The sequence below is a fragment of the Falco rusticolus genome, chromosome 3 (genome assembly GCF_015220075.1).
Source record: "Falco rusticolus isolate bFalRus1 chromosome 3, bFalRus1.pri, whole genome shotgun sequence".
Lineage (NCBI taxonomy): Eukaryota > Metazoa > Chordata > Aves > Falconiformes > Falconidae > Falco > Falco rusticolus.
The window spans coordinates 112,806,521-112,824,742 of NC_051189.1; the positions used below are offsets into that span (position 1 = coordinate 112,806,521).

The 18,222-nt window shown below is 42.0% G+C and overlaps 1 protein-coding gene across 5 annotated transcripts in view; it reads left to right on the plus strand.

Annotated features, from left to right (window-relative positions):
• Positions 1–5,931: 5,931 nt before the first annotated feature.
• Positions 5,932–18,222, plus strand: part of RERE (arginine-glutamic acid dipeptide repeats) — a 254,331-nt gene continuing 242,040 nt past the window's right edge. For 3 of the 5 annotated variants that reach the window (XM_037378704.1, XM_037378706.1, XM_037378709.1), the window contains exon 1: positions 5,933–6,275. The gene's annotated coding sequence lies outside the window, so the exon portion shown is untranslated. Of the gene's footprint in view, positions 6,276–18,222 lie in introns of all 5 variants that reach the window. The other 2 variants (XM_037378707.1, XM_037378710.1) reach the window with 1 other exon arrangement.

Genomic DNA, 18,222 nt, shown 5'->3' on the forward strand with positions numbered 1-18,222 from the left:
CCATTTTGTCTTCTCGCTGCATGCACTGGAACATGCCCAAGTATACAAAAATGAGAGGAACGATTGTTAGGGTTGAAATTTTTTGTTCATTTTTAATCGTTGTTTTTTTTTTCCTTTGCGTGGTGCACATCCTGGGCTTTGATAAATGAGTCTCACTAGACACTGTGGTAAGCCAACCTCTGCTAATATTCATTATGCGGAACCCACTAGGAAATGGTCTGAGTCAGGGAAATGGAACACCTTTAAAAGATAAAAAGATTTTTTAAATATTCCTTTAATGAGGAAACTGATTTATAGCATTTTACATTTCTGGGATGTTTTAGAACATTAAAACCAGAAATTTCAGGGTTGTATGTGCTGTGTGTTAGAAACCATGGAAACACCTGTGAATGATCATGTAGGAATTAGGGGTTCTCCCCCCAGAAAGGTGGTGGGATCAATACCCCAATGGAAATGCATCTACACCAATGCCCGCAGCACAGACAACAAACAGGAGGAGCTGGAAGCCATTGTGCAGCAGGAAAACCATCACATAGTTGCCCTTGTGGAAACGTGGTGGGAGGACTCGCACTACTGGAGTGCTGCGATGGACGGCTATAAACTCCTCAGAAAGAATAGGCAAGGAAGGAGGGGTGTTGGGCTAGCCCTGTATGTTAGGGAGTATTTTGACTGGCGAAAGCTTAATGATGGTGGTGATAGGGTTGTGTGTTATGGGTAAGAAGCAGGGGGAAGGATAACAAAGCAGATATCCTGGGGGGAGTCTGTTATAGACCACCCAACCAGGACAAAAAGGCAGACAAAATATTCTACAAACAGCTGAGAGAAGTCTCACAATCGCTAGCCCTTGCTCTCACCAGTGACTTCAATGCACCAAACATCTGCTGACAATACAACACAGCAGAGAGGAAAGAGCCTAGGAGGTTCCTGGTGTGTGTGGAAGAGGCCTTCCTGATGCAGCTGGTGAGGGAGCCAGCTAGGGAAGGCGCCTTGTGGGACCTGTTGTTTGCAAATGGAGGAGGACTGGTGGGTGATGTGATGGTTGAAAACCATCTTGGGCATAGCAATCATGAAATGATAGGTTTTAGTGGTTGCCTTGGCAGTGTCAGGTTAACGGTCGGGCTTGATGATCTGAAAGGTCTTTCCCAACCTAAGTGATTCTGTGATTCCATGATCAATGTATTCAAAACTTCATAGCAAGGATGCAATGGTTGGGCCATGCGCACAGATACAGACAAGACACTTTTTTTAGATGATGGAAAAGGTATTCAAAGGTGGCTTAGGAGCCTGATGTTGAAGAATCTGAAAGAAGTCGCCAAGGTGGAAGCTGGATGTGAACATGCTGTGTGTCACTGACACCGTGCTCTCCACAGCGGGCATCTTTTCATTCCATGATAAATAACCAGTAGCTTCTTCCTCTTCCAGTGGCCCTGCAGGACATCAAGACCACCTGTAGTACAGTCACCATGTAGTAGCTGATACCCAGTAACTTGTCACCTCAGCCTACTCTGTTGGTAACCTGTTTTTCCAGGTTTTGAAAAGTTGTATCAGATGAACAAATAATATGATTCTTGTTAACAGATTCTGTTGAGCCACTGTATTTGTGTGTACATTTGAATGTGTGTGAATATGCTCAAATTGATTTAAATCTCATTTACATTACTTTTGCTTTCATTTTAACCCATACAGCCAGTTTTAAATAGAGATAACCATGCGTGGGAGGCATTCACAACCATCCAGTGCATTGTCCTTCAAGTGGTATGAGACTTCAAAAAAGCTCTCTAGTAATATGTGAGAAAATGAGATTTTAAATTCTTGTGATTTCTACAGTAAAAAAACCAAACCAAACCAGCAACACAACACCCCACCCCCACCCCTCAGCAAACAGTTTTCAGCTAAAGGGCTGGTATTCAGATATCACAAAGGGAAAGAAAGAATATAATCCTTTTTTGTGAGTGGAGTTAGGTCATCTGTAAAAGCCTCTCAGAATATTATCTTCCAAGCTAATCGCTGTATTGACATTTGCCTGTTTCATTAGAGCTGAGCTTTTACTGCATTGCTGAGGTTAGAACCTGACTCATTTGTCATGGTTAAGAACTGGTTTGTAATTTCATGACTGTAGAATTAAAAAAAATATATCATCTGCCTTACTTTAACCAGCTGGGTTGAAATGGTGTTCACAGAATTCCCAGTATTGGTGGGGTTTTGGCTTTATAGTTCCTGTTTAGATTTTTTTTTTTTTTCTCTCATAGGTATTTGTTTCCTTCACTTGGCAAGATGACAGTTATTTAAAAAAGGAGACATGTTTAAACACCTTTGCAAAGAGGCAATTTTAAGAAGTATACCACATACACTGACATACAGATGTCAGATCCAACAGATGCAAGGGCTAACAGAGAGAGAGAGAAAGAAAGAAAGGTTATCTAAAACTACAAAGAAAAGAACGATTTAGGCCAGAACAGAGTCAATTATCCATGTAATAAACCCCCATGGCTACTGACTGAACAGATAAGTTCACGGTCTCTGTAATACACTGACAACTTTGCAGCAAAAGGGTAGCGTTTTATGCACATGCAGGAAACAGATCAGCATCTGAAAGGAGTCAAAAGTTGTTCACAGAATCCTCCTTTACACAGGGTAAGAATTCTTGCATCACACTAATAAATCCAGAAATGCTTAGTGTCATTATTATGCAAATGCATTTATTCCCTTCAACAGTGTTTCTAAGGTTTGCTGGACACACTACAGATGCTTTTCCCTACCCTATGACTGTTATCTGGGTTTGGTGGCAACATTGTCATGAAACATTGTAACTCCTTGCTCACCGATGGCCTGTTTTATCTGAAAGTGTTTTTTATTTTGCATCAGCACCTGCCTTCTGTCTCTTCAGTAAGCTGGTATTTTGCCACTGTTTTCTTTTTTTTTCCCTATAGTGAAGAAGTTGGAATGATAACGGACAAAACACATGATTTTTCCATAGCATAAAAGTAGTAATATCAAACATTTGAAGTTTCTGCTATGTCTTTTTGCCTCAGTGGATGCCGGATGCATGGCCAGCAGACTGTAGTTGAGAGGCCCAAAAGGGAGCTGCCAGAACAACTTTGGACAGGAGGTCTATGAGAGCATGGAAGATGGAAAAGCAGCAGGTGAGGCAGGAGCCACACTATGCGTTTTCTGCTAACCTGAAAGGCACGAGGCAGCCCTCAGCAAGGCTCCTGGAGCACCTAAGAGTGTGCTCTTGGCTAAATGAGCTCCATGATGCAGCTACTGCATGGACACCTGCGCATGTAATGGGGACAGGCAGCCCTGCCAGTGGGTTTGTGAATACCAGGGACTCTGGTGTGACCCTGTTTGCAGTGAAGACAGATGCATTTCCAGTTGACAGAAGAAGCAATGTTTCAGATCCAGAATACTCGGCAGAAATGTTGCTGCATCAGATCTTTAGAAATATCCAGGGGTAAGGAACAGGATTTTGAGGATTAACATTTTGTGTGTAGATACCTTATGTGGCATGTTGGAATTTAAGTCTCTTTGTGGATTTGGCCAATTAGCTTTTCTCTGCATCAGCAATTTTATACCTCCCAGGAGCGCTGGGGGATAGATGCATGAAATGTTGCAAAGATGTCAGAAACTGCCTTGTTAGAGACCTGCTACTATCTCATATAGACAATCTATATGTACATAAAATATTTTACATGTAGAATATGCCCAGTCATTTCACCATCAATCTCTCTTTGCTGGAATGTGAGCCGTGAAAATCTGCAGTCACCAGACAGAGGAGCAGTGATCTCTCTCTGCAGCATTTGGGTCTTCCTTGATCTTCCGTGTGTTAACTAAACCTTCTAGCTTTAGCTGGTAGAAAATTACAGGACAAGCTCTGTGGCTTTGTTTATTATTGTCCACAGGGAGGACCGCATCTTTGCCCCTCCAAACCAAACCAAAAAAAGCAGCAGCAGCAGCAGGTCCGAATGCTACTCCTGCAACAATCCTCTGGTTAAGAAGCAAACTTATAACTGGATCACTCGTTCATGGTACAAGGACATGAGTATGCCTGCTATAACTGGCTGTGAATAACCACCTACTCCAGCAGTTCAACTTGTGTGAATTTCAGGGGGTACACAGATGTTAGTTATACAATATAGGAGGAAATTCCCCCCAGACATGTTGATTTTTGTTTAACAACAAAACATGACATCAAAATGCTGTGAGTAAATACTTCTAACCATTGTGTGGTGATGTTATCACCAGAAGGTTAGCAGAAAAGGAAAGAGGGAGAGAAGGGGGAGCGGGGAGAGAGAGGCTGTTGTGGAGAATTTTCCCATCACCGACACTGTGACTGGGGAAAGCTGAAGGCAAGCCCACCGTTGTGGCAATTCATATAATTTTTAATGCATACATCCAGAGACCAAGGAACAAAAAATTGTAATTAGAAGAGAAAATAGGAGAGATGGACTCAGACTCTATAAAGAACAGCTTAAGTGTAGCCTCCAAAATGACTGTCTCAGCCATTTAACTGATGTGCATTTTTAGACGCTTATCTAAATTAGTTATTAGCATGCCACCAGCTCTGTGTCTCAACCCCTGGTGGTAACGCCTCAGAAGTTATGCCAGGGATAAATTTGCCCTGTATGGTCAGGGCAAAGAACTAAGTTCCTCTGATGTACAGACCTCAAATCTCCTTGTATATGCCTTTCGCCTTCAGTGACAACAGTTCCTGCTTCCCTGTGCTGAAGGCAGTAACGTTAACAGCCTCAGACTTACCTCCTGTGGTACTACTAGACTCGGCCATGAAGACGGTTTACAGAAAACACAAACAGCTGGTGTTACACAAGTGTAATTAAGGGCAAAATCTGTCCTGACACATCCTAGTGCTTTTTCAAAACGCAGATATAATTCCACATGAAGTTTCTCAGATCCCCAGGAAGAACATGTGACTTTCTTTCCCGCCATGTGATTTATTTTGCTGGCCTGCGTTCCGTGGCTGAAAGGTGAGGTTAACGTTAAATAACAAGTTTGCTTTATTTTTGGCACTGGTACCTTCAACGCTGCCTTTTGTTAACTACGTGATAGCTCAGAGATGCAGCAGCTTAAAGATCTAAGTGACCAAGCATTTTATTAATTTCGGTAAATTGGCATTCTGCTGCTGTGACAACGGCCTCACGGCGCAGACAGCGGCAGCTGCTCGCCCCGGCCGCCCCCGGGCAGAGCGCGGCCTCTCGGCACACCGGCGGCGGCGGCCGAAGGTGCCCGATGCGGAGCGCGGCCCCGACGGCCCGCAGCCACCGTGCAGCCACCGGCTCCTGGCAGAGCCTGAAGACGTTTCAAACACGCTGACTCGCAAGGCTGCCAGCTCTTCGGCCAGGGCGCTAGGCAGGCACACCGGCCCGGGGCCGCCCGCCCGCCCGCGGCTGAGGGGCGCTGCGGACCTGCCACAGCGCGGCGCGGCGCTGCCCCGCCTTCGCGCCAGGCCTCGAGCGGTGCCGCTGCCGCCCGGGCCGTGCCCAGCCGCCCGCTAGGGCCAGCGGGCCGGGGGGGACCGGCGCAGGCCGCGCGGTGGCTGCGCTCACGCTCCCTGCTGTTGCTTCATTGTAGCAGGGGACGAAGGCAACCTACAAAGGGCCGCTCCTGGCATCGGGCAGCTAGGCCAACCCGCCGAACGGTTGCGGGGTGTAGCGTGACTGGCCCTCCCCGCGCACCCCGCTGCGGACTGTGGCGGCGACAGCCGCCTTTGTGCAGGCGGGCGGCGGGCCGCGGCCCCCCCTCCCCCGCCTTCCCCCTATTCTTTTAAATCACTTCCATCCACTTCGCCGATTGGTTCCGACCTCCTGCCGGGTCACGGGGTGTCCCACCTCCGCCAATGGGGAGGCCGGATACTGGCATGCGGCTCCGGCCTGGCTGCGTTGCTGGGTGCCCGTTCGGTGCGTGCGTGCGTGCGTGCGTGAGGGAAGGCAGGCGGAGGCAGCGCTCGGCTGCCTGGACCCCAGCCCGCCGCCGCCGCCGCCCCTCCTCCTCCTCCTCCTTCTCCTTCCCCCCCTCCCCACGGTCCCCCGCCCCGCCCCGGCCCGGTCACCGCCCCGCTCCTTGTCTCCCCGTTAAGATGCCCCTGGGTTGCCGCTGCTGAGGTACTGCGCGGGGACCCTTGCCGCTCGTCGCCGCCGCCGCCCGGGCAAGAGGGGAGCCGCTCGCCACCGCCCCGCTCCCGCCCCGCGGCCCCGCCGCCACCGCTTTGTCCCGGCAGCCAGACGGAGCCGCCGTTGATGGTGTAGCGAACCGCCGCGGTAGGTGGGCGCGGAGCGGCGCAACTTGCTGGGGTTTTGTTGTGGCCGCGAGCGGGGGGTGAGGCCCTTACGTGTGTGGCGCGGGTCTATTTATTTATTTTTTTATCGGTAGCAGCGAAGTGCGGGAGAGAAAAGGAGGCGGCGCTGGGTGAGGGAGCTCGGGGGAGAATGCCCGGGCTCGGCGCGGGAAGGGCGCGGAGGGGGATTGCGGGCGTGGGGCTGGGGGATGGAGCCTCTCGCCAGCCCCTCGCTCTGCCCGCGCCTGCCCCGGGAGGACGCACGCACGAGGGGACTGGGGCCGGCGTTTTTTCTCCCGTGTGGGTTTTTTTTTTTATTGTTGTTGTTGTTTGTTTTTGTTTGGGTGCGTTTTTTGGTTTTGTGGGTTTTTCGTTTGTTTTTGTTTGGGTGGGTTTTGTGTGTGTGTGGGTTCTCTAGAGAGTGTCGCGTCTGTGTAATGCTCAGTAGAGAAAGGGCTCTCAGGGAAAGGTTTAACTTGTTACCATTTTAAATAGGTGTGAGATTGGGAAACATTTAATTTAAATGGACATGCAGAGGAAGTGGACTTAGGTGTTTAAAAGATGCGCTTTTTTCATCTGTGGTAGGTATGGAATTGTGAAAGGAAGATTTTATGCAAATGAATTTAATCGTAGGATTTTCAGTAGCATAGGAAGGGGTGGGTTTTTATTTTTTTTTCTTCTCTTCTCCCCCCCCCCTTTCTCTTTTTAAAGTGTGAAAAGCAGATGATCAGAATCAGAAAAGTAGTAAGAGGTAGACAATATTAAAGGCTTCATCACTGAAACTGGCTGTTCAAGAAATTGCTGGGAAGAAAACAATATGATTCATTGTTGAAGTGTCTTTTCTCTGAGATTTATTTTTACACGCTGGTTGCAGTTACTTTGATTTACTGACGACTTATGCTGAGTTTTTCCTTGAAGCAGTAATGTTCTTGGAGATTACAAGCTCAGAATGTTTCTATGCAGTCAGCATGCGACTATCTGATGTCTGTTTACTCCTGAGTTACATTGACCAATTATTGAAATCAAAGATATTATTTTGTTTGTGCACCCATGTAACTAAAATGAGGAGCCTTAGTTGCTAGTTCTTACTGTTACAATTCAGTAAAAATGCTTTCTCAAAAAAAATCTGGTGACATAATTAAAATAGAATGCCAGTTCTTAAGTATGGATTTTAACCACATAAAAATGAACCCTGTGTCAAAAGTAGTTGTTGGTTGTGAAAGGCACTTGTCAAATTTCTGATTAATGTCAACATAATATTTTTCTTGTAATTCTAGTATTACCAGGCAAATATTTTGGGTTTTTTTGTACAGTGTTCCCTTTGAATTGAGAAATCCATGGTGGTTAAGAAGGGTGAAAGTGTTGCTATAATAATAAAAGCAGTTCTGGTAAATACATCTCATCTTGGTTTTACTCCTTGAGTTTGTACCATAAACTATGAACTGGGGTTAATTTCAGTGGCCTGCTTTGGATATATAGTGATTTCTAGAGATTTGTCATATTGGTTGGTCACGTCTGGGGGGAAGAGGAGGAGGTAGATGCACACAATGCCCAGGCTTGGGAGCTCATTGTTCTTTGCCACACACTCTGCTGTGTTTGGGACTGTGCTCTCACTCAAACGCTGTATCTTTTTCTTCTGAGATGTGAAAGATAGAGAATGGGAAGCATTTTCTACCTCTTTCCTCCTTTCCCAGAATGTCCTTTTGGTAACATTGCAAAAAAGCAAAATAGTAAATTAGAAGCTAAAGGGCGCCAAAATGTTCTGTATGCTCTTTCCTCCTCCCTCCCAGCGCTTGCTCTGCTTCTTCCGCTGTCTGTAAGTGAATATATAAAGAGAGAGGGAGCACATGAGGTGAGACTTGGAAGTACACTCTTCTGAACCCTGCTCAACTTTCTTTCATGTTCTACCCGCTCCCTCAAAATGAAGACCCCAGCTGGATTGAAATAAAAATTATTACACTTCAGACTTGTGTATTAGCTTTGGGATGTTTGATCTGGAGGCATGTGTGCAAGGAAACTGCTATCAAGGGATAGTCTTCAGACAGATGCTTTGGGATGACAAAAGTAAAAGGAAGTGTGCAGAGGCTGATTTCAGTGTATGCAGTTTCTTCTCTTGATGATTGTTTAATGTTTCTGGTTTTATAGCAGCATCTGTGAAAAAAACCACCAACAAATCAAACAACCCACCCCCAAACCCTCACAAACCCAACAAAAACCTCAAAACCCTAAAAAAGCCAACCAACCGAAAACCCAACCAGTTGTAGAATCATAGCCTATTTCAAGCTGGAAGGGACCCATAAGGATCGGGGAGTCCAACTTCCTGCTCTTCACAGGGCTACTACTATAGCGTGTGCTTTAGCTGTAAAAGAGCAACTGCTGCACAAGGGCTTGAGTTTATGGGTTATTGAGGCATGGTAAAATGTCACTTAGCTCACTGATAACTTCAGCTAGCTGATGGTACTGAGGTATGCAGAAGGGGATAAAGGAAAAAAAGCCCATGTGAGTGTTGAGGAAAAGTGCTAAGTTTTTTTGAAAATGGGTAGCAATGACCACCGTAGTTTAAGCATGAGGCCTCCGAGTTTTGTTTTTGACTCTTTAGCTGACTTCAGTGTATAATTGGGGTAAATTTATTTCAGTTTCCTTACCTGAATAAGATGTGGTGATTGCCTCTGGATTGAGGAACACATTTTCTGTATTTTTCTACCACTCATAGCTTTGTGTGGCTAGGGATAATTTTAACGTTGTTATAGGCTATTGTTGGCATGAATGCTACAATTTGAGTTCAGAAGGAGGTATGGTGAAATACTTACACTGCCTCTCTGTGGCTTTGTGATTCCTGTGGCATGTGAATTTGTACTCTGGAGTGACTGAGAAGGGGGCTAACTCTCCATTTGGAGAAAGCTTTTGGTATCCCTGATGAAAACTGCAAGCATCTCTTGGGTAGATAAAGGTAAGTGGAGCTAGGAGGAGAGCCAGACATGCCTTAAACAGTAGTTGTGTAGCTAGAATAACAAACAGTGATTTCTTGGCATCCTGGGGTTTATTTTACCATAGTGGGGTTTTGTATGCCTACCGAAGTTCATCCTGTGGAGGTGTGGGTGTAGAATCAGTGCTACTGCAGCAAAAGGCTAGTAACAACAATATTTGTGAATGTGAAGAGATAATGGTGTGTGTAATTCTTTATGCTGATTTAGGTTTAGGTGAGAAAAATGGCATTCTGATGTTGCAGTTTAATAACTTTTTTGAAAAAGACATTGTTTGTAAATTTACTAGTACAGCTACAAAATGCATCTCTCTATTTTAGCCGTACTAGGTAGTTGTTTTGCCCATAAAGACGTTATTTCACTTTTGGGAGTGGGAGGAAAAAAGTGAGCTATGAGCATATAGAATTTTGCAAGTATGTGTTACTGGCAGTCTAATGGCACAGCAGAAACTGTGTTATTCTCTCAGCAGAGCTGTTCGTACATTAAGATTGCCTGAAGGTAGCTTTGATTTCATTATGTGCCGTATTTAAGGACACTGTAAACTTCAGTAACAAGTTATGCTGTGTTATTGGCGTATGAGTACAGTACTCAAATGTTAGTTAATTTCTGGTTCAGAAAATAATGACAGTTGGAAAACAGTGATTATGTGATGCTGAGGTGGGTGAGCAACTACATAAATTTAAAAGGGGTGGCTGGGTTTGGAGTTGACCATTTCAAATCAACCAGCCAGCTCTCTGACTTCCAAATGTATGGGTTGTTGGGTTTTGGGTTGTTTGTTTGGTTTTGGTGGTTTGTGGGGTTTTTGGGTGGTATCCTGGTTAGACTAACTATTTTTAAGGTTCAGCTATTTTTCACTCTGGTTTTCCTATGGAAATATATTGCAGTTGTTTCAGTTGCATGAAGTCTAAACAAATCATCCAGCCCAACTTTAAGGGATGCATAGTATCTGACTTCAGCTCAAGGCTTCAATTTGAATCAATAGGCATAAAATATGTAATATTTTTAAAAAAGACTTATCTTGGAACCAAAACAGAACAAACCTCCTATTGACTGGAAGCTTGTTTATTTAGTGTGCTTTTTTTAAAGCTGCTTGAAATGAAGTTTGTAGTCTACTGATGTTAAGTTGGTTTATTGCAGTAGGGAAATTGGAAGGTATGCGAGATTGGCATTGGTAGTGTGGAAGGTGTCAAAAGGGGTGAGTGTGATTAGATGCAGTTTGGAAATGGTGTTTCCAGCAAGCTGCTAGGAAGAAAATCTAGCCACTTCTTGGAGTGATAGGAGGTGTTAGGGAGCAGGATCTACAATGCGGTATTGTGCTCTTTATGTTAGTTTGCCAGCAGCATTTTACACAAGCTTTTATAATGTTGGTAGCTGTGCCCAACTGCTCTTTTCAGAGAGGCTGATGTATGAACAAAGGAGCAAACAAGATATGAATACTGTGCTGGCTCCTTTTGATTTAGAAGTCTACTGGGGCAAGAAATGGCTGTAAGTGACTAAAAAAACCCAAACAGATCAAAAATATTTTGCCTGACTGTGCCTGTTCCAATAGGTGTTAGTTAGTGCTTTTTTTAATACATATGTCTGTTTAGGTCACTGAGCATCCGGAATCATAAGCTGACCTAGAGCACAGTGAAACTAGCTTGGATACAGTCATCGGTTTTCCCTCTATGCCTGATGGGGATAATGGTAGCCTTATTTTGTGAAATTCTTAGACATGCATGCATAAAATGCACTGTATCAGAGCTGATTGGTGTTTCTCAATTTTAGGCACAAAGGACTGCATTTGTATTTGGCATCTTAATTCTGTAAAAAGTGCAACTCTGAAAATGTAGATCATTGTAGGTATTGCATAATTTGATAGATTAAAAAGTAAATTTTTATGATTGGGTTACTGAAAAATGGGTAGTTCTTTGAATGTGTAGGTTGTCTTTTGTTCTTCCTACAGAACATGAATGAGAGGCTAGTTCACTATTTTACAATTCGAGATGAGTGCTTGTTAATTTTGAGGTCTTAGTTATTGATCTGTGTATTTAGTCTACTTATCTATATTTTAAAAAATCATGGTATTATTAATCCCTGATACTAAGTCAATTTCAAATATGTGTCAGAATTTCTGTCTTATAGTGGTAGATGTTATGTGGTCTTTTCATAGTGCATGTGATGAAGGCTGTAGTGTAAATTTATTTTAATGACCAGCAGTACTAATGAAGCATTATGTTCTAGTAGTTCTTCCGAGGAAACAAGAGCTTGTAAATCCTGAATTTTGCCTCCCTCACCCCTGTTGCCAGTGGATTCCCTCTGCCCTGTCCTTCATAACAGTTGAACGAGCAAGTAGCATGGATGGGCCTATGGACTAGCTGGCTGCCAAGCAAAACTTAGAATGCTGGTTTCTGTCTGGCTGTGCCTTAGTGGGGATGTAATTAATTACAGAGTTTTTTTCCTATCCATCTGCTGGTTTACACAAAACTTTCAGGAATGTTGGTTATTGCTGGGATGACTGTTGTGGCAGGCTGGTTTGAAATTCATCATGCACCAGAAGTTACTGGCATGAAATGAGAGGATAAGGGAATTGGGGAGGGGGGGACAGGGGGAAGTGAAGTGAATTGGGGAAGTTTTTCTCTGAGAAACCAGGTTAAAGAAAGTTCTGTCATCTAGCACTAATAAATATTTCTGTCTGCGTGAGGAACAATTTCTCCTTTGTTCATCTTTTTCATATGGCCAACTATTTTGGGGTGGAAACAGACAAGTTCTTGGGCACTTGGCCCATCTTCCTGCAGATCTTCCTTCCTTTTTTTTTGGAGCTGTTTGGAAGTATTCTTAGTGATCAGTTGGCTGGGAGCAGGCATCTCATACAACTGTTGGTTAAAATACATACAGGGAACATTTTTGTTGATATGTTGTGCTACAAATGAATGAAACATTAAGAAGCAGGATTTCTTACGAGTGAGAAATCACTGTTAAAATTTTAGAAAACCAAGCTTTTGTTTGGTTTGACATGGCTCTTGGTGTGTCTGTGTGTTTATAGCAGTTCTCCAACAAATGAATCCTTATATAGAGTAAGCCTAATTGATTTTAGGGGACTAAGAAATTATAGATCTTACTTGATCTCTGATATTTTGCAAGTGTTATATATTAAATTCTGAGGCAGATACTATATGTTAATCTCTTGATCCTACAGTCAGATTTCTGTACATGGAATCATGGTAGTCTGTATGCATGTAGGGGAATGGATGGGGGAATCTGCCTGACGGCAGGGGGGGACTTTTGATCATGCACATAACCTGTGCATGTATGTATTGGTGTCTAACACAAGGTAGGGGTACATGAATGAGTTAGTGTAGGGTAAGTTGCGGTGTAACTTTTGTGTTAGATATACAGCAGGAGTTCACTCTCAATGACAGCTTGTGTGACATGTTGATTTTCCTTCCTTGAAGGACAGGTAACTTCAGGCAGCCCTGTTTACTTCTGTCCTTTAGTAAATGGCTCTGGGCACTTAACACAAAGTGGCTGTGACTCATGGGACCTCTTCTGTGTGCATATACCTTGAGTCAGCACTTTGTGAAGTACTACTCATGCTTGTTTTGCTTTAGCCAGTATCTTAAGTTTTAACAAAAGATATTTGTAATGTTGGCAATAGAAGCTGTAGTGAAGAGAGGTTTTCAGTTTCCTTTAAGTGAGAAACAGTTCTAAGCATGCATAGACTATGGGAGAGCTAAAATGTGTAGTGACTTCTAGAGTTGCAGCTACGGCATTGAGTCAGGCTGGTGATGCCAGAGATAGGTCCTTTCTATAGGCTACTGAAATCACTATGGTCTGGTGGGAGCTGTAAGACTGTACTTCACTTTAAACCTGAGTGCTCATGATAATTATGTGGTTGCATTGCTGTGTAAAGCAGGATAGAGACGTGAGTGTATTCCTGTGGAGGAATAGGGAGTTAAAATGGAATATGGTGGTTTCTGTCAAAGTTTGCTGTTTGGCAACCAGTTTATTCCCTGGTTAAAGAAAAATGGCGAGGTCAGTCAGTAATTAATTGTGTATTATAGGATGTTAGGGGATCAGAAGGTTTGTGCTAAATATTAGTTATATATATAAGCTTAAGGATTATGAATCCTCTTGAATGTGTGTATATGACAGTAGTCTGCTGGTACAAACAACCACAAGGGACTCGAACACATGGTGTTGATGCTGAAATACCTCTTTATATTTTCCTTGAAGTCTTCATTCGTTCATGCATGTTAATATGAAAAGTGTCATGAAAATGAAAAAAGAAAGTGATGGTACATCATAGAATTCTAGTGCTCTAAGGGTTGTGTTTCTCCAAGAAATTACACCCAGTAAAAAATCATGGTGCCTAGGCACTTCAGACCTTCAGATTTGTTCTGAATTAAGAAAAAGCACTTGACAAGTGGGTAGGTTCTTCACAGCAAATGCTTCATGGTGATAGGGTGGACATACGTATCAAATGCTTTTTCCTATGCCTGTAACTGAAGAGTGGCTCTGAGCTTGGAAAACCTTGAGTTGATTGGAGCTGCTTTTCTCTTAAACCTTCCACTCTGTGTGTGGCTTTTTTGTTTTGTTGTGCTTGGTTTGTTTTGTGGCCTTTTTTTTTTTTTTTTTTTTTTAAATAGTGGTGCAGAACTGTTCTTTCCAAGTTTTTCTTGCTCACAAAAACAACTTAACCTGTCTTTTGGAATTCTACCTGTGTTCCTTTAGTTCTTCTTCAACTTGTTTTCCAATCCCCTCTGTCTGCAGTAGCTTTAATGCAGGTACTTCACCTCTTGTTCAGGTGTATCAGCTTCACTGTGCTCATACTTCAGTATGATCTAGAATCAAAATATGAACACAACTTTAAAGTATGGAAGTAGAAGTGTAAACTTATTGGTGAAATTACTTAAAATTTACCTAGTTAAGGCCCAGTGTCTGACAAGATTCTGCAAAGAAAGCTTTGCCTCGCTCCTTTTCTTAGTAAATTTAAACATGGGAAAGAGCACAGGTTCTTTAGGTGAACAGAACGCACACGATTTAACAGTAGTTGTGTGTTCTTCTGGTACCTGATTTCTGTGCCAGGGTGGTACATGCTGAATGAAAAGGAATGCAATATCTCCATTAGAGATCTTCTAACGAGGTCAGTGTGGGAGATTTAAACACTTAATCCTCATTTTTACAAACTGGAAGTGAGATGCAGGAAATCTAATTTCTGTCTTCAAGGTCGTTCAGTTTCACAAAACTTAATAGACCTTCCTCTGACTGCTCCTTAAGCCACTGAATTACACTACTTACCTTCTAATGTGAACCCTTAAGAAACTTTACCCAATGATAGAATGAACTTAAAGGTGTCTATACATGTAAAGATTTCTGAGTGTCAAATGCCCCGCTAGTAAGGCATCAGGAAATAAACTGGCTTACCTTAAGACTGGTTTGGGCTGTGCATTTCATTTCTAATGTATTTTACTTGTAAAATTTAAACTACACGTTTATTATTATCACATGCACACTCAAGTTTATTTGCTGTAACTGGGAACACAGTTGAAATGGGCATGTTTTTAGTGAAGTAAACCCCATTTTATTTTCTTTTTTGAGAACTTGCGGTCATTTGCCCCTTATATCTGTGGTTAGTCAGGGAGACCTCCTCCCTCTTTCTTGTTCACTGTGGTTTCTGTGATGCAGTTTCCATGGTAAATTTTATATTCACTAATGTGTAATTTGATTGAATTCAGCAGAAGCTATGGAAGGTTTTCAGATTGTGACAGTAGGAAAGCAGTTTAAGGCTGGTCTTGTATTGGCTGGCAAAAGCTAGAGTAGGGTATTGTTTCAGAGGTTAGCCTTTACAACAGAGGAATTGAGTGAAAAGGAGCAAATGTGGCTAACTCCATGAAGGTGAATGTGCACAAACATGGATGGAGTATGGTAATGAAAGTAGTTCTCCTAAGACAGAGGTGCAAATAAAGCAGCTTAATGTCTGAATAAAGGGAATATGGATTTAGAGCTTCTCTGTTTGTAGGCAGTCTCTTAGTCTATGTGTGTGAGGTTGCAGTGCATGCTTCTGGATGAAAATCTGAATAATACTGGGATTAAAAAAGGGCCAAGTTGATTTTTAATGTATACTCTTGAAAGAAAACTTAGGCAGAATCCAAGGTTCTAGTCTGACCTGCTGAAACAGTCCTGGTTGCTGTTTGAACGTCTTCATCCAAGTTTTGAGATATTGTAGGACTGCAGAAGGTCAAAAGTGGTGCATATAGTCTAGTAGTCTTCAGATATATTTTTATTGTAATTTGTAGGAAGGGCTAGAATTATCAGTGACATCTTGGTACATCTCGGATGCCCTTTAGCAGGTCAGTAGAAGTATATGTGGCTTGTAATATATTTTTTTTGTACCTCTGCTTATATCTATATCTATATCTATATTTATTTATTTATTTCATAATTATGCTAGTTTCCCTACTGCAGACTTTGGCTTTGGGATTCTGCCTGCTGTTACTTTTTTTTTTTTTGGTGGTTAATGTGAGTGTGTGAGGATGTGTTTCTTTTTTCCATGAGACTCTGTTACTATCATAGCTAATCTTCCAGGGCTGGCCTTGTTAAACACAGTTCTGTAAACAGTATATCTGCTCATTCTTCTGGTTGGAAAAAGTAATTTGATTCTTATTTCCTGCTTCTCTTCATGCTGAATAGACTTAGTCTTTTATTGTTGAATGTTATTGTTTAACTGCGTGTTTCTCTTTCCATGTCTGTAATATATGAAAAATGAAACTGGCTCCACTTGCATTCTCATTGTATGTCACTTCTCTCCATGTAGGCTTGCTTCAATTAATAAGCCCTGTTCTCTTCCCTACAGTAATTATTCATCAAATAACTACTTCCATAGCCTTTGTCCCAAAGTACAAGTTTAGTAAGATGTGGAAAGTAATTACTTTTATGTATGTTTAGTGAGGTCTTCTGAGTCCTGATAAGTAATACTCACACTTTTCCTTGCTGGGACTTTTCTGAGGCTCTAATGCATGTTAGATATTCTTGAATAGAAACAAAGGCTGGGAGGGGTTATTAATGAATGAGGCCACTTGTTTATGACATTCTGTTTGAAATGAAGCATGTTTCCTGTATTAAATCCTAAAGATATTTTAATTGGGTAGTATTTAATTTCTGAAGATGATAGAGTTATGCTACAAGTAGACAACAAGAGAGACTGGAAAGATTGCATGTTGTTAATCCATAACAAGAATTTAGATGTTGTTGGTATCACAAAATCTGGATTTTGCTCCAGGCACTTAAAAAAACCCCACAACTTTGTTGCTTGGCTTCTAGCTGAACAAGTCATTTCTGTTGTGTTTTTCTTGCTAATACCTTGCTAATCTGAAAACGTATGTTAACTTAGTTATACATTATGTTTCTTCTTTGCAATGATGGTGAAATAGCTAAATTTTTTTAAAAGACAATTTGTGCTCATTAGTAGGTTACAGGAATTATAGGTAAAGCTCTCAGGAACCTGTTCTACTTGTTCAAAAATTACTACATTTCAAAAACGTAATTTGAGCAGCTCTCTTTTGGCTTTATTGTAGGTACTTGCACCTTTTCTCCTCCAGTGATGAATGAAGGTCTTTTGCTATTTTACCATGTTCCTGATTTTTATTTTTTTTTTTTTTCCCTGCTGGAACATAACAGGAAGATAAGGTGACTTTAAAAGTATGGCTGTTGTTTTGGTGGTGGCTTTTTTTTTCATCCTTATATTGATTTCTGGAGATTGAGATATATATTAGGTGGTAAGGTGCCGGTGAGCTCTGTTCTTTGTGATTGTAGATCATTACTTTCTCACTGTATCTTTTAATTTAAGACATGGTTGCTGTTCTTTTACTTCAAAGTCAAACTGATTGCAGCTTTCTGTCGTAGCTTTGCCTATGTTGATTTGTGTCTTGACGTATCATTAACATCTATTTGATATTACTTGTCTATTTCAAAGTAGTAAAGGATCTTCTGATACACAGCTGTAGAAAATACCTGGTTCTTCAGTATTGAACAGATTATTACTGTTTTTTTAAATGCCTGTTCTGATAGCTGCCAAATTGGAATTACACTGAATTTTCATGTTAAAGTTTTAGAATAAATTTCTAGCTTGCTATTTTCAATGGTTCTAAGAACTGTTCTGTGCTACAGTTCCTGTCCTGAATACAGTTTACCTTTTAAAACAAGCTTTGTAGGAGTTAGTCTAACTTCTTACTCCCCTGTTTACTTATATGTGCTTTTAGCAGAAAGCATATGCCTTTCTGCTTTGTAATAGCAGGATGTCTCTGGGTATTACTAATGGAGAGCTCCTATGGTTAGTCTCCCGCTTGTTACTAATAGCCAATTTGTTTATTCAGAGAGTGAGTCTGAATCAATACTGGAAATACATTGAGTAATATTCTCGCTACCTCCTGAAAGTGAACAAAATTGGGATTTTGCTTTCAGGTGTACAAATGTGAAGGTACAGATGTTGAATGAGCCTTCCAAGATGGAAAAAGGTGGTGTCACACATTAGTAAGCTAAGGAAAGCCAGAAGGTTATTTCCTATGTACGTTTGCTTTTAATAAAAATATGGTCTTTAGAATCTAGTTCATTAGGAACATAATTTGAACCTCATTTAAATATGGTTCTTTACAAACAGTCTGTGGTTCAGTAGGTATGTGAAAAGTAAATTTCGTATTCTCTGTAGCTTCCTTTCCTCCCCTGCCCCCAGGTGAGAAGGAAGGGCTCCACAGAAGAAAATTAGGCAGAAGAGATTAATACTTGCAGTGCAGAAAACAGACTGATCCTTCTGTGATCTTAAGTGTCTGTTTGAAGTCCAACCAGGTCTATTCTCTGTGTGGCTGGATGTGTTTGGGAGCTTGTGTAGCCTTTCTGTCTAGTCTGCGATTAGAAGAGGTGGTGGCTGTAGTGAGCTGGTCTCATGACTAAAACCAGAATATTTTTTAC